Consider the following 17,057-nt stretch of genomic DNA (forward strand, 5'->3'; position numbering starts at 1 on the left):
TCGAAGACGTTCTCGGTTGTCATGTTGAATTTTTTTTACCGTGAAAAATGGTTAACAAGTGTGTGCGACATTGTTTCTCTGTTTTTCAACTTATCGCACGAATTTAACACGCCATCCATTAGCGGTTGAAATATATCTATTGTGTCGTATTCTATTATATTATACATATTTTAACCGTGAAGGTAGTAAGTGTTTCGTAATGATTTTTTTTTTGGTTTATTTAAAAATGGACTGTTGCTATGTGTATATTTAGATATAAAATATCGTAATCGATGTGTGTGTGTGTGTTTGTAAAAATGTTTCAATGGTTTTTTTTTCTGGAAATGGAGTGTTTGCCTTTTGTCAATATTCGTATCCTTTGGTGTGTACCGAATGCGGTAGAAATGGGAATATTTTGGAAATTATTTCTAGCGATGTTTGCTTGGCGTGAAGTATAATATGATAGTTTATGATATTATTTTTGTTCAAATGCTCTGTTGCACTTTTTATAGTGTATTGTTATTTGATTTTATCGAAAAATAGCCTATTTCTATTGTTAATATATGCTGGAGATGTTTATTAAGAAAAATTGTAATGAACAATGTGTAATGAAAATACTATAATAATTAAATGATTTTTTTTTCAATTAAATATAACATTACTTGATTTATTTTTGACATAATAAATTTAGTGAATTTTTCATTACATATAAAATTTAATGAAATTATAACAACAATATATTGTTGCTGTTCTTGCGTCCTACTACCAAATTTTATGACTTTATATTTCACTAATCAAATTGGATGAAAGTGAGAAATCTAACTATTTCAGAATTTTTTTATAGTCTTTATGAATATATTTACTTTATTTAGATTGTATTTAAATATATCGGTGTAAATATATACAATTTTGATGGTAATAAGCTTGAAAACAGTATTGAATATGTACATATGTACATACATACATACATATGTATGTATATTAAACAGATTTGCATATCGGAAAATCAAAAAAAACAAAAATTCATCTTTATATATTAATATTCATTCAATTTTGATTCATTAGGTAAATTTATAGTAAAATAATTTAAATTTTTAATTTTATTTAAAAAGTATTTATTAAATACACACACACACATATATATGTATATATGTATACACATATGTATATGTATACATTTATTTTTCTTTTGAAGAGCTCATGCTAAGTCTATTCGTATAATATGTATCTACCCACATATGTATATTATGTGTACTCAAGCGTTTTCCTTTGCATATATTTTATGTATGTACGTATAATGTACTGGGTATTGTGTGGTATTATTACAAATCGTTTACATGGTTTGCGGATTTTGAGATAGACGTACAAAATTACATATAATATTTTACATACATATATATATATATATATATATATATATATATATATATATATATATATATATATATATATATATATATATAAATAATAATATATCAGCGGGCATAAATCACAATTTGAGTATCTTCTGTCATCGTTTGAATTATTGCGTTGCGGGTCGTAAATATTTCAATCGAACTCGACGATGAAATAAACAAACCGCGAAGGGTGCAAACCCTTTGTGTGCTCAAACGGTCAATTAAAATCGCGATATATGTAATTTTCAGACCTGACACGGTTTTCATTAAAATTTATTTGTTTCAGCCGATTAAAATTAATGCACATTTCAAAAGCCCGTGAAGTGTAGACGTTCAGAACAAAAGGATACGTGGGATGTCTAATGCACTTATGTTGGATTAATAATGGAATTTATCTCTTATTGTGTATATGCATGTGTGCATGCATACATATCTATATATGTATTTTGCAATGATCTTGTTGAGAGCATAACAGCAGCCATTTTTGTAATAATAGAGGATATAAAACTAGTTTACATATGTACATATACTTAGCTTAATACGTGTATACTTTGAAAATTTATGTATGGAAACTTCATGTGATTTATTGAGTTGAAAATTTTGCGTTCAAAATAATATTACTGATAATCATGGAAATTTAATGAAACCATGAGTTTCTGTTTGAATTGTTCAGTGAACACTTTATGTACTGTGTGATGGCTCTCTGTGGTCAGTACTTGGATGTACTGATTCACAAGTATGTGCAAGAACGTGCATTATGTATATATGTAGCTTTGAGGTCAAAATGCAATTCGGTCAAAATACATATTTGCTATGCTTTCAAATGAAGTTACCTAACGATCGATCGCTTGCAATCGCGCAAAGTTCTTTTCGCTCATATGTTGGATCATCCATCTTCGGAAAGCTGAGCGAAATCGTTGGGATTTTGCTAGGATTTTTTTCATATTTATTGCCATTTTATAAAGTCTCTTATATCGCGACTTCCTGTTGTGAAAATTCCAGAATATAGTGTTGTGTGTAAAACTCGAGAAAAAAACGGAGAAAATTTTTCGAAATTCCAATTTTCCCCCTCGCGCCTTGTGGCACTACACCAGGTACGTGTTTGCACACGTGTACACGCGAACATAATCGCCTTTGTGGTTTGTCAGATTTGAAATGGGAATATGTAGTCATGACTATGTACATATTGTATATTTTATGTGTGTATGTGGATATGTGTGTAATTTGTTTGAAGCGACCCATGTCTGCGACGACTTCATTTTCAAACGTGAAGGACGGCTTACAAATTCGTCTGTTTGTACGTAAGAAATGCTGATACGGTGGCGATTTTTTTCGGATAGGTGATTTTTAAACCTTTGTGAGGGTGAATAAAATATTCGGAATGGTTTAAGTTGGAATCTGTTAGGTTTTTAGTTGAAAAAAGGTTGGATGTGTCGAATATTTAGGTTTGTATTTTTTAATATAGTGGCATTGATATTAAGTAATGGTTGCATCTATGATGTAAGATGTGAGCTTTGTTACCGTAAAAATTGTTAGTATTTTTGTAGGATCTGAAATTCTCATTTTTATCTATTTTTTTTTCAATTTAATCTGAAACCGTCACACATACACATAAGATTACAAAACATCGCTATATATTTTGATGTTTTCATGTATAATATTATATATGAATGTAGTAAAATCTTAATGGAAAAAAGTTTAGTTAGTACATACATATGTAAAAATTAAATTAAATTTGCTCATGTGCAAGTTTAATATAAAATATTGATAAAAATAAATGCTTCTTATCCTTTCTAATGTTCTTACACGAGCAAATTTTAACATAACTCTTAAAGGATTTCTTATTTAAATTTAGTGATATTATTCTATAGAAGCTCTCAACGACTTTTATTTTCAAAATAGTCACGGCAACATGAAAAATTTTCTGAAAATAAGGTTTCTCCCATACAAACTTCACCCATTGCGAGCACGTTATATGGGGACTTTTTAGCGAAACGACGACTTTGAATTCTCGTTAATCAGTCAAAATTTATTATTACTTTTTTAATCAAAACTGTTCTCGAAAAGGAAATACATATATGATTTTTTGATATTTTAATCGAAATAAATCGATTGGTTCGTGGCACAGGAGATTTAACATTTGATTGGTCGAAAGTTTTCCACTAGGTCCATCGGTGATAATCCAAAATTATTGTTTTTCGCTCCAGTCTAATGGTTTATGAGCCGTTATATTCGAAAGTGGCGGAAGTCCAATTTTTAGTTCCAAAAACACTATTTCTGTTTAACTTAGTTGACACTTCTTTTAATTCCATATGTCCAGAATCTCGCTAAGCAGAATAAACGTATTACAGGCCAGCAATATTTTTAAATATTTTTAAACGCAAAACATTATATTTAATGTTTGCGTAATATTTCTTATATAAAAAGAAAAGTGAACTAAAAGTCACTTTCAAATAATATATAACGGCTCATATGTACATATGTATATACATATATGAGAATTTATTAAATCTCAACAAAATTAGTAGTAAATCAGTAAAAAAGATGCGGAAAACACAAAATGAGTTCCATACAAGTGTGTATATATATATATTTATATTTAATAGACTAAATTGACATAACCTTTACCAGATTATGTTAAATGTGATGATATATGTATTGCCATTTGAGCTGTTTGAAATTTGCCTTTTGGATCAATTGCTCCCACACGTTTTGGGGGTAATGTAAATATATGTATAATAAATAAACGTACTGTATACGTTTGAAGTCAAATAGAACGATATTTCATCACGTGACAAATTATACAATTTCCTATATGAAAGGGTTTCGACTTAATAATTACACGACCCGCATCAATTTAAAATGTATAATAACGAAATGTAGCATAATAAAATAATTAGACATCTCATGTTGCCGTAATTGCGTGATCGCATTAATTATGATATTCAACCGTTGCAAATTTTGAAATCAAATTATCCGATACTCCTGCAATATTGAAGCGGTTAATTATGATGTTTACATATATAATATGTATAATTGTACTTTGGCGGAATTTTCTGTAATATTATATTTATATATGTAATAAAGGAATCCCTTTAATTGAGAATGCACGAGTGTTGTTTTTGAAATATGCACAGTTTGGGGCCGCGGGTTATCTCATTATCTCGCCAGTCGGTGTTTTCACCATTAAGAAAATTAAAATGTGAATTAGTAATGCATTTAAATCTTTCTATATGGTATGGCGTATTGTTTGAATACAGTTTCTGCGTGCTTTTGACTTTAATTCTATTTAAAAAATATATATGAACGTACGTTTTGGGTGTGATTTTTGGTGGGAAAATTGCATTTCAATTATGTATGTGATGATGGAAATTCGGCTTTTATTTTTATTTTTTTTATTGAAGTTCTATTCAATATATGTATATGTGTGAAGTGGTGGGTTTGCGTGTTGAATACATTGGATTTTTTCGTACAATATATTATAAAAATATGAGATCGAATAAATTCGTATGGAAGAAGTACTCTCAGTGTGTGAAATAAAATGGTATATTTTATGGCGTTTGAAAATCGCAGACCCCTATTCGAGAACGTGAACCGGAAAAGTTGCAGCGACGTATTAATACTATTGAAAACTTTTTTGCTGAAATTTTATGAACTAAAAAGGGTAAAATTTTCAGATGTAGCAACTCAGCTGCTGGCCTCGTAAACTCGTCGGCTGTTTGTTGGCGGCGGAAACTCGCTTTTTTTTTTTGTGAACCCTTCGAAGATATTATTTAATACGAGGGCGAAAGCTGTGACCGGTCTTATTTCGAAATTCACGACCCCCCTTCACAGACATCGATTAACATTACGACCCTGACCAAAGGGGAAAAAAACGATGTTTTCGACATATACAAATGGACGAAAAAATAAATGGGTATAAGTTGTGGTTCAGTCTGTGACTTCTTTTTTTTCTTTTCGAAAAGGGAAGTATAGGATCTTTTGGATGTGCGATTATAATCTGAGAGCTTTCGGTACTTTGTGTGGTTTGTTTTTTTGTTTTGCACGTGTTAAATAGCAAAGTTAACTTAGGTTGAGTGGAAAAGTTCGATAAACTTTTAACGATTATTCCTAGTCGGTTCTTTTCGGGGAAAATTGTGGTTTTATTTTCTAGCATTTTGCCAAATTTCAAATTCTACTAAACACCTGCGTATATAAGTATTAATGAAATAATAGTTAAATATGATAATTGATAAGATGTTTCAATGCTAGTCTATTTTAGCATTCCGTTCGTGAATGAGTTGTCTATTTATAGAAACAAATTGTATGTGTATCGATCTTTTTTTAGCAATAAGTGAGCGTTCCAAAGTTCGACATTGATTCGCTTTCAATATTTGTGTTAAAATATTGTGTTGTAATATAAATGTTTTGCATATACAAATGTAGGTAACAGATCGTGTTTGAATGTGTGTTTTCTTTGTAAATTTGTTCTGTTTATGTCACTTTGGCAAATAGAAGTGAAAGCCCTCGAGGAAATTAAAAAGAAAATTCTCTCTGAGAACGCGTCTTCAAATACCGCTTTCAGTTTGCTCAGATTACAGAAGTCAAAACAACACCAAGCGTAAATAATACAATCCAAGAAACGTTTTTGATCTTAATTATTTTTGATCTCGTATTTTCGCAATACTCAAGTGTGTTTCATTGGAATATTTCAGGTTTCCCTACAAAGGTGGATGAATATCACTTTTCAATTTGAGATCACTAGAACTTCGTGAAGTTGTGGGACGTCAAAAAATACTCGTCAAGGTTGTTTAATAAACATGATTACAGACATATATGTTTTTGTGTATCGTTAAAATTGTGCCGAAATAAGGAATTATTTTGTAGGGCCCATCAATTAGATATGTGAAAGTAGCATAAATTTTTCTTCATTTCGAGAAATATTTCGTAAAACATTGAATATAATGTTTTGCATTTAACAATATTAAAAAAAAAATGGTGGCCTGTAATACGTTTATTCTGCTTTTCCGAGATTCTGGACATATTGAATTAAAAGAAGTGTCAATTAAGTTAAACAGAAATAGTGTTATTGGAACTGAAAATTGTACGTCCGCTACTTTCAAATATAACAGCTAATATACTGTAGTTTATTTAACTTCTTTTGTACGTCAAATGTTATTGATTGAATAATTAAATATACTATCTTTAAGAAAGCTGTGTTTTTGTCTCATCTCAATAACAATATAATTGCGTCTATATATAAGATAGACGAATATTTTATAAAATATTTAAACAAGAGCCATAACTCTTATTGTTAAATGCACGTGTACTAAAACCAGTTCAAACACACACACACTCATATTCAAATGATGAATATGAGTGTGTGTGTGACTTCGTGTATATGTGTATGTGTGTACGCTTCCGCGCAGGGCATCTGACGCTGACGCCACCAGTTCCAAGTCAGGCGCCCAATATCAGGAGCACATGTCAGACGATCCACACCCCCCACTTCTCCGCTACCCGGTTTCCCACGTTTCCTCGATATGATCGCTCGTCACACCCCATCCCTATGCATAACGTATACTCTTGGTATTCGTCCGTTTTTATATGTATTACTAGTGTTCTGCCCGTTGATTTCAACGGGTGGTTTCGGAAAGGAATTGATACACGAATTAAAATAAAGTTATATGTTATAATATAAATATCTAGTAAGGTAATTTATAGGTACGCGGGTGCACGCAATGTTAATCTTAGTAAAAAGTGTGTGCATTACGCGCTCACCAATTTAACCTGTTCGCAATGAAAGAAGTGTGTGTGTATGTATCACTCGTGACTCGGCCCAACGTCACACATGCCTGTCGTCAAATGACGTTCCACGCCCCCCCTCTCCACTTCCCAGTTACCACGCTCGAATACTTTGCTCTGATTGGGTGTGTGTCGACGCGTCTGCCACATACCCATACACATAGTCACATATCCACACACGTCACGTCCGTTTTTATACGTATTATTATGCTATAGATATTCAAGTATTATTGTCATTGGAAAAATGTGTAATTGTGGTTGTTAATAATGACTCCTTTCTGTTACTTTACTTTCCTTTATTGAAGAAGAGAAAAGGGACTGCCGGCTGGTGTGTGGTGATTGGCACATCACCAATCGAATGTTAAATTGATACTAATATTAATGAATACAGAGAACCGTCGGTAGCCCTCTATTTATACATTTATACTAAATATATCTGGTTGGGAGCGACCATAACAATATGAAGATTGTCCAGTCATCTATAAGATAATCACGGATTTTTAGGTGGCATATTTCTAATATGTCCTTTCACGACTTCAATGTAGTTCTACGTAAAATGCAATCGTGTTGAATAAAACGGAAAAGTTAAAGATATTCGGATGGTAAAATGTTTTCGATATTCGGGACGCCCTGTTCATTTTATCAATATATAATATATGAACGAGACTTGAATTCTTGCGGATGTCGCATGCAAATCACGTAAGTTTCCCCGCGTAAAAACCGGCTTATGCATTATATAAAAAGGACTCGTGTTTCATCTTGATCACTAGGGTATCTCACGTGTCCTCTTTCATTCTGGCGATAGGACGGTCCTCGAATTTTTTCCTCTTGTATTTCGGTTCGAAAGGACGTATCCCTCTCCGTACACGTATACGTATTATTTGCGGGTAGTTTTGAGTAACGACAGTGTTCTGTGTGTATTTTCGGGTCGAGGGAAATTCTGGGGCTGCACGGATGGCTTTTCCGAAGTTTACAACGTTTGGCGATCGTCGCTCAGCCTCTCTCTCTCTAGTACGAGTCTCTCCCCCTTCTCTCGCCGGAAACTTCTCAATTTACAGAACAACTGTTGAATATTATTTTATCTTGAATTCGAGCTCCGGTTTGATGTTAGTGTGACAAATGCTTCGTGAACTTTGCATTCCGGTGGAATATATATTATACATATTATAGCGCATTTTAAACCAACGTAGTATTCGAGATGAGTTGATGTTGTAATGTGTTTTTCTTATTTATGTATTTATTTTTATTTTTATATTTGTTTATATTTTACCATGATACCATTACCGGCTTCCCCTGAGTGACGCCCATGGTATAAAACTTGTATATATGTAAATGTATCTACATACATATATACAATTAACTATAATGTGAACAATGTTACTCATTTTTGTATGTAATAAAACGTGTATTCAATTTTCTATATTATCAAAAATATACAAAACTTTTATCAGACCTAAATTAGAATACGCTTTTAGCATATGGAATCCTCATTTTAAAAAAGATATTGCATGTATCGAAAGGGTACAAAGGAGAATTACAAAGATTCCTTCTGAACTTAATTCACTTTATTATAACGAAATATTGAAAATAATGAATCTTACTACACTGGAGACGAGAAGAATAATAGACGACTTAATCGAAGTCTTTAAAGTGCTAAATAATCATTATAAACGTCATATGTCCAATCTTTTTACATTCAACGAAAACACTCACCTCAGAGGTCACTCTTTTAGACTCCAAAAAGAAAAATCTAATAAATTGATCAGAGATTCCTTATATTCAAACAGAGTGGTTTCAGTTTGGAATAGTCTTCCCAGTGATATTGTAATATCTGACAACCTTAATATTTTTAAGAATAAGCTTGATGTATTTCTTAAATTTAAACGATTTCTGTAATTCTTTTTTCCCAATATCTTATTTCTGTATCTTGTTTACTTTTTTCTCTCTTATTTTTATTTATATTTTAATATTGTCGTTTTGAATGAATTTTACTTTTTTCTCATGTAATTTACAAATATGTATAAATTGATAAAATATGTATAAATCAAACACTTTGGGTCTATCGGCTTTGCCGCCTCCCCCAAGTATGTTAAATAAATAAAAAAATAAATATATAAAATTGAATGTCTATTTGTCTGTCTGTCTGTCTGTCTCGTATAGGCTCCTAAACCACTAAACCGATTACGATGGAACTTTCAGAATTTGTTGTATGCATGTCCGGGAACCTTACTGTGAAAAAAAAAACCTCTTAATAATATTCGTAATTACGATTTTACCGACGTGAAAGTTTGTAGCGCCATTGTGTAGTCAAGGAAATGTGTTCGTTAGTAACCACGTTACCATTTGGTTTATGACAACACGGCTTTGAAGAGACGTTAGTTGAGCTCCAACCATCACTTTAAACGGGAACGGGAATTGCATGCCTTATTCTGGCATTGCAACGCATGCCGGGTTCAGCTAGTAGATTATATATAAATTTGAAATCATTTTCATATACATAGTGGTGACAAATAGACGTCAGTTTGGTTATGCTTTTGATGGGTTTGATGAGGAACCGTTCCAACAATGAAATCGGATAAATTGGCAAAATCTGATAGGAAATGATTGACTTAGAGTCACAAATATCCAAGTCTGACCATCAGTACTGCAGAAATACTCAGAGTAAACTATTTTCAATCGAGGTCAACCCACAGGATCGAACCCAGTAACCTTTCGGTGGTTTGTATCAACGCAACTACCAAGCTATCCTGATGGTTGTATGTCGCGTAAAGCTTGTTATTTTTTTTTAAGTTTAAGTTATGAAACTTTTGAAATTAAACATGATGTAATCAAGTTTTTATATCATTTATATAGGGTAGTATAACTCTTTTTTTAATGGATCTTTGAAGTTTCAGCCGTAAGGAAGATAAAACTTATACTTTTAATGTGTACCCTAAGTTGTAAATAATTCAGTATCGCTTTTAATATTCTCAAGATTTCAAGATATAACCATCCAACCCACAACGACTATTTGAATATGATTACAAAATTTATAATCTGTAAAATGAGCCGTTATATTCGAAAGTGTCATCAGTCCACTTTTCTTCATTTCGAGAAATATCTCGTAAAACATTAAATATAATGTTTTGTTTTTAGCAATATTTAAAAATACTGGTGGCCTGTTATATGTTTATTCTGCTTTTCCGAGACTCTGGAAATATTGAATTAAAAGAAGTAATAACAATTTGTGAATGAAGTCAAACAAAAATAGTGTTTTTATAGATTATAAATTTTTAGATTATAAACACTTTCAAATATAATGGCTCATACATATGTATGTATATACATATGTATGTATATACATATGTATGTAGTGTTATTTGACTTTTTTTGTTAAATTTTTTTCCTTCTGTTCATTTATACAAAAGTTTTGTGTTATTTTTCTGCTTTTGCTTTTTATTTCTTTTTATTCTATATGTTAATTTTTTTCTCTAGTTTTCTTATTTAGGCCATTGTGGAGCATTAGGTTCTTCCTGAAATGCCACAATGGTCCAAAACTATAAAATAAATAAATAAATATATTTATTTTATATCTAGTTGTTTATTTATGTTATAAATTGATTTATTTCATAATTTTTTTTATATTTGCGTTAAGAAAAGCATTAGAATTAACAATATTTTCCTACATTACGGTCGTATACAGGATTTAATACAAAATTTCATACATCGTCTTTGATACAAAACAGCTGACTTATTATACGTCACAAAGCCAACTAATTATTATTTTTTTGAAACATCATTCTTTTTCTATTCATCTATATTAATTTTAAAGATTTTTGCGATTTCAAATGCGACAATATTTAGTGTCCTGTCTACCGCTAGTACATATGTACATATGTAACTTCATGAATCAGTGTAATTCTACGTCTACAAAATACATATTAAAGAAGTTTCAATTGTACGTACAATTGTAGGTAAAAAGGCTGGTCCTGGTATACAAATGTATATATGTACATATGTAGATGGACACAATTAGCACTTGCATCTGTGTAGCTTTCGAGCCATTCGCAAGCAATGCGCCGATTTTCCGGTCCATTCTCTCGCGAGCTCGTCGCATGTACATACACGGAGGGGGAATTTTCCCGATGAGATTTATGAAAATTTTCACACTCGCGAATTAATTACGCGCCCGCGTAAAATTTCATCGGCAACTTCGCGCCGTTAAATTTGTACGCCTTTCATTAATCTCCATTTTGGCGCCGCCCGGTGCGTTTGCACAATTTCCCAAATTGTGGAGGACGTATCCAGTACAGACGAGCGATAAATAATAAATTGTTGAACGTGGAAACGGGCGGGAGGGATGGAGAGTGAAAGACCGGGGTTAACTACACTTTGTGTGTCGGTCAGAGCACACCTTTTAATGAGGTAATGTATTTTTGCCCCAGCAGTTTTGTAATGATGACGGATTACACTTCGGTGATCAAGCCATGGCTCGTTTGTCGCCGGTCCTCTATTTACCATGGACGATATTATCGGTCTGTGTTTTCTTTTTATTCCCCTGTTTTTTGACGACCTAGACTCGAATTCAGACACCATTGACGGCTCCCGTGTGTGTCGAATACGCAATGTCGCCTTTGGAGCTTGCGCCCCTCTTTTCGTAACGAAAAAAAAAAATGAAAAGAGTAAACGCGAGATTGATTAGAGGGTAGGCGTCAAAATGGTCCACAAATCACGTCGTTTTATTAGTTTTTGAGTTTTATGGAAGTCGTTCGAACCCTTCTGAACATCCGTTAGTTGTGTTTGGTTTGTGTGAGGGTGTGTGTGTGTGTGTGTGTGTGGATCGATCTAAACGGTCTACGGGTTTTCCTATTACGGGAATCTTAACGATTTCTAAAACGTTCCCGAGGGTGAATATAAATGAAGGTTTATATTGGCGGCGTAAATTCGGTACAATCGAATGAGTGAAATCAGAATGGAAGTTGGATATAATAGGGGTTGGATGTCAATCCTTTGTTTGGAATTTAGCGATTTAAATGTTTTACGGTCTTTATCATAATTTGTCTGTGATGTTTTATCGATTATTAAAGTTACATGAATAAAAATTTTATATGGTTTCATCATATTATGAAACAATAACTTTATGAAATACATACATAAATGTAAACTAAAATTAAATGTTATTGAAATTTTCGTAATAAAAGAAGATTTTAACATACATACATATGTATGTAGAAGTTTGTATTTAATAATACATCGATCGAAAATTGTAAAATATCTCTTTTTACTTTTTTACATACCTCCTTTACGTTTCACATGGCTTTCGTGTTAGTGGTCATTTTTATCTCTTATCCGATCGTTTTCATACTTTGCCATATTGCTCATTTTGGTCATCAATACACGTTAATGTATCGTCTGCCATTACGTTGGAGATAAAATATCGTATACAACGCGTTTTAAAAACGGGGCCCGTAAACCTTCCTGACGTTTAATAAGCGTTCGTCCCGTGTCTTCCTACCTGTTTGCCTTGATATGGCCATATAAGATTTTTATTGTTTAAACGCCTATAATTCACTCTATATTTTATAAAACTTGCTCTATAGGTTATCTCTAATATTTAAATATTTATAGTTTTAACTCAAATTTCAAATTTGGCGTCTAGCTTCATGTAATGTAATAAACGATATATATTGATTTTTGGCCAAATATGTCAAATCTGATATTTCACTGTATATCTCCTCAGTCGGTTTTATCTGCGAGATAAGTATTCAATAAGAAGTTATGTTGTATCTAATTGTTAATATGATTTACAATAAGCTTACATACATTAAGATTTTTACAATAAGCTTAAATACATACATCACATACACTAATTTTTAGTTATTAGCTGATTTTTATATCCTGGTTAGTTATACATACGTATGTATATCAAGTTTATTATGTATATTTCACCATAAATTTTCTCTAAGACTTTGTCGTGGAATTTATTTCCAAACTATAGGAATTCTTAGGTAATTTGTCTTTCTCGAGTTCATCTATAACTAAATGGTCTTTTATAAAAATCCAATCGTTTTCTTTGTTGCACTGAAAAATTGCTTTTTTCCCCACAGAATTTCCTCCCAAGTTAAATGAGTAGTAACTGTAAATTACGTTTAAGAAAAATAAATCAGTCGCTTTATTCAAAATGAATTATGATAGTTATGTATTAATTTTCAACTCATAAATTTTATGATGTATTTCATTTTCTATTTTATTTGCTTTTGCAGACAGTCTTACTGCTTAGTAAAAAGTTTTATAATATATAATACATGAAAGCTTCTATTCAAGAACGATGATATAAAAACAATACGTATAATTTATTTTTTGTCAATTTCATTTGTGTATGTATATTTTATTGAGATTTATTCAAAATAAAAGTAATGTTTTGACTCACTTGAACAGTTCAATGTAAACGTGAGCTTTTTACCTAAGAAAAAATTCGGTATAATAAAATAGAACGAAAAGACAAATTTGTTTCCGTGCCAGCCGAAAGATTAATGTGTTAAAAAGTTCAATGCTTTGTATACGCTAAAGCACTTCATCACTAAACACGTTTTTACAATCATTCACCAATTACCCGTTTAAAAATGTGCAAATATTTCGATTTAAATTTACTTATATACATTGCGAAAGTCCGCCACTAGCCACCAAATATAGCGGAAAATTCCCGGAAAAGTCTCGCAGCGCGAAAAACACACCACATAATAAATTACACATCAAAGAATAAACATTCTTACTGTCAATTTATCTCAACGTACACACATAAGTGATGCCATGTCAAATATTTGGAGGAAATGTGATATCAACATCGTTCGCTTATATTATATTTATGAGTGTGTGTTCTGTTTGACCATTGGAATATCGACCCTCTATATGTATGGTACACTGTGGCATTTTACCCTTCCGCAGAAACCGGTCGTAAAACCCGGATTATAACGTCAATAGTCTCCACGTGACTATTTCGTGTAATTCGAAATGGGCAGACATTGAGATAGTGTTCATATTACGCTGAATAGTAGCGCCATCGTCAAATTAATCGTTTGACTTGACGACCGTCTTGTGTGTCATTATAGATTGTTATTTGGTATTAGTGTCATTTTAAGTCTTAATGTTCACAATCGGAGTTGAATATATCATCAGAATACAATTTTTAACAATTTTTCATGTATTTAATCGATGGAAGGTACTTTTTAGAATAAATTTTTGTATGAGTAATTTTCATCTTTGAATAATACTTGATTAGACGTTCATAATAAGCAGCACAAGAACTTGCAGATTACCTTTATTATACATGATACTTTCTATTTGCCAATTGTATTGGAAACGGAAAAATTTTTATCTACATATGTAGAAGCTTGGGTTGTCATATTTGTTTTAAAAGTACATATATGATCCATACTAGCACACCAAGTGAAAAGTTCTCCCTTATAAAGTTTACTTAAGAAAATAATATAATGCAAGTTCAGTTTTGGCTGTTCTTATCAATGATATCAAACAACTGTAAAACAAAGACATCGCAATGAGTGAAAGAGAGACAATCGCATTAGTGACGATCATATAATATTTAATACAAGACTTGATTTTACATAGATAAAAAAAACTTGTTGCATCAGACTCACGCATAGAGGTTCGTTTGTATTATCCAGCGCTGCTCGGCAGAATACAGCACAGCACTGCACGGAAAAGTCTAGTTCATTCATACTATAAAGCACCGCTCGTTTTTGAACGTTCACGCTGTTTGTACGTGCAAAATCGAAGGCAAATCGAATTATATATACATTACAGAGCGCGACGATACCGCGCAATATTGCTTGCTTCGTACTGTCAAGTCAATATTGTCACAATATGACGTTTCTTCTCCAGCTTCTACGTGGTAATATTCCATGCCCGTCGTTGCGGGAACACTTGGGACTTTATGTACATAGTAATTATGTGCGTCGTAGATATCATCATTTGATGGTTGTACCTCCTGCTCGCACAATTCTTTATCGAACGGCTCCTATTACAAGAGCTATCCGACTTATTAAATCATTAATGCTGATATCATTACTGAATTAAATCATTACTGCTGAGTCTGAATGTGATATTTTCCATCTCAATGAGCGTAGGTTATCGGAGATTATTGTAACCTATTTGTCTGGTAACCTGCGCTCATCATTGTTTTCATAATTGTATTGTGATGTATGAGTGGAATTTTGATCTTCTCTCTTCCATTTGGGCCTTGGAGGGATGTATTGTATTTGCGGCTGGTTCTTATATATGTAATATATTCTAGCTGGCTGTAGATGCAAAAAATTAAATATTTTTTCTTTTATTATTTGATATATTTACTTTATCTGCTATTATTATAATGCTATTGCTATTTACGATTATGTATAAATGTATTTTTGTCTGTCTACATATATATGTCTATTTTTTTATTTTTCTCATCTCTCTGTATTTTTTCGACCATTGTGGCACATTAGGGTCTCCTGCAATGCCACAATGTTACAAATTTAACCCTTTAAAGCATAGCGGTATCAAAAATGGCCCATCTTTTTTTTTTGTATTTTGCTGCATGGTGGGATGTAATTTATACCACGTCGAAAAATTAAAACTATTTAAAGCACAAAGGTTTATATTATGTCCCACTAATTAACTAAAAATACTATTTTTTTCTGTGCAACACGCGCATTTTTTTGTTTCAAATCTCGTGCCGAAAAGGGTTAAGCTTAAATAAATAAATACATAATCTATATTTTATTCACAACTAGCTGAACCCGGCATGTGTTGCAATGCCATAATAACGCATGCTATTCCCGTTTCCGTTCCCGTTCACATTTGTCGGAAAAACGCAAGCAGCGAACACATTAGAAATTATTGCGTTGCAATGACACTCATTCCCGTTTTTCCCGTTTCCGTTCCCGTTTTTTTCACAGTAATCTTCCCGCACATACACACAACAAATTGTTTATTATTGTTTATTATTTATTTTATTTTTTACATATATACCAGGAAGGCCTTACAGGTAAATCCCAATGCGCCTTCCTGGCCAATTACAAATACAAATGCAGCATTTTTTTATTATAAGTCGTTGAATTGCGAGACACTGAAAAAACTCGCAAATTAACGAGACATCTATGAATTGTACATAAATTTTTATTGTACATCCATCAAATTTCAAATAGTGGTGACATAGTAGGTAGGAAGGATTTTTAGCCAATTTTTTTTCCGGGAACCGTTTCCACAATGAAATCAGAGAAAATTGGCAAACTCTGATAGGAAACGATCAACCTGGAGTCACAAATCCAGGTCTGACCAACAGCATACTCTGAAAAATTCATTTTCATTCAGGGATAGAACCCGGCACCTTCTTGACGGTAAGCAGAAGCTTAACGTCCGAGCTATGCTGCTGGCTAATCCTGAAAGTTCCATCGTAATCGGTTCAGTGGTTTAGGAGCCTATTCGAGACACACATACAGACATTCTTTTTTATATACATACATATGCACATATATAAGATATCATTATTTATCGTTTTTTTGTCATCAGTCGGCGACGTACATACAGTTGATTTAGCTTTTCAATAAAAATGAATGTCATGTTGTATATTGAACTTGTGCGAAAGTATTATTAGAAATTCCCGGGGGGATAACCGTACTCAAGTTTGAGAAATGCTAGTTTATAATCTAGGTTCCTTTTAGCCAATTGGTAATAATTTTTCCGAACGTATTTCAGCTCGGTTCGTTCGACTCGGATGTGGGCAGAGCAAAAGTGTCGGTTTATAAACTGGTCCGTTGTCCGTCCTTCGAGTGGTTAAAATATTTATCGTCAAGTCGGGATCAATAGTAATATTATTATGAGTGTTAAATTATAGACGAGCTTATCGAATTTGTATCGCGT

At 32.4% G+C, this 17,057-nt stretch overlaps 1 protein-coding gene across 11 annotated transcripts in view; it reads left to right on the forward strand.

Moving 5' to 3' along the window:
• LOC143918344 (potassium voltage-gated channel subfamily KQT member 1-like) overlaps positions 1 to 17,057 on the forward strand; it is a 275,499-nt gene that overhangs the window by 106,378 nt on the left and 152,064 nt on the right. The window lies entirely within an intron of this gene.

Source organism: Arctopsyche grandis, chromosome 10 (assembly GCF_051622035.1).
Source record: "Arctopsyche grandis isolate Sample6627 chromosome 10, ASM5162203v2, whole genome shotgun sequence".
NCBI classification, from domain to species: Eukaryota; Metazoa; Arthropoda; class Insecta; order Trichoptera; family Hydropsychidae; genus Arctopsyche; species Arctopsyche grandis.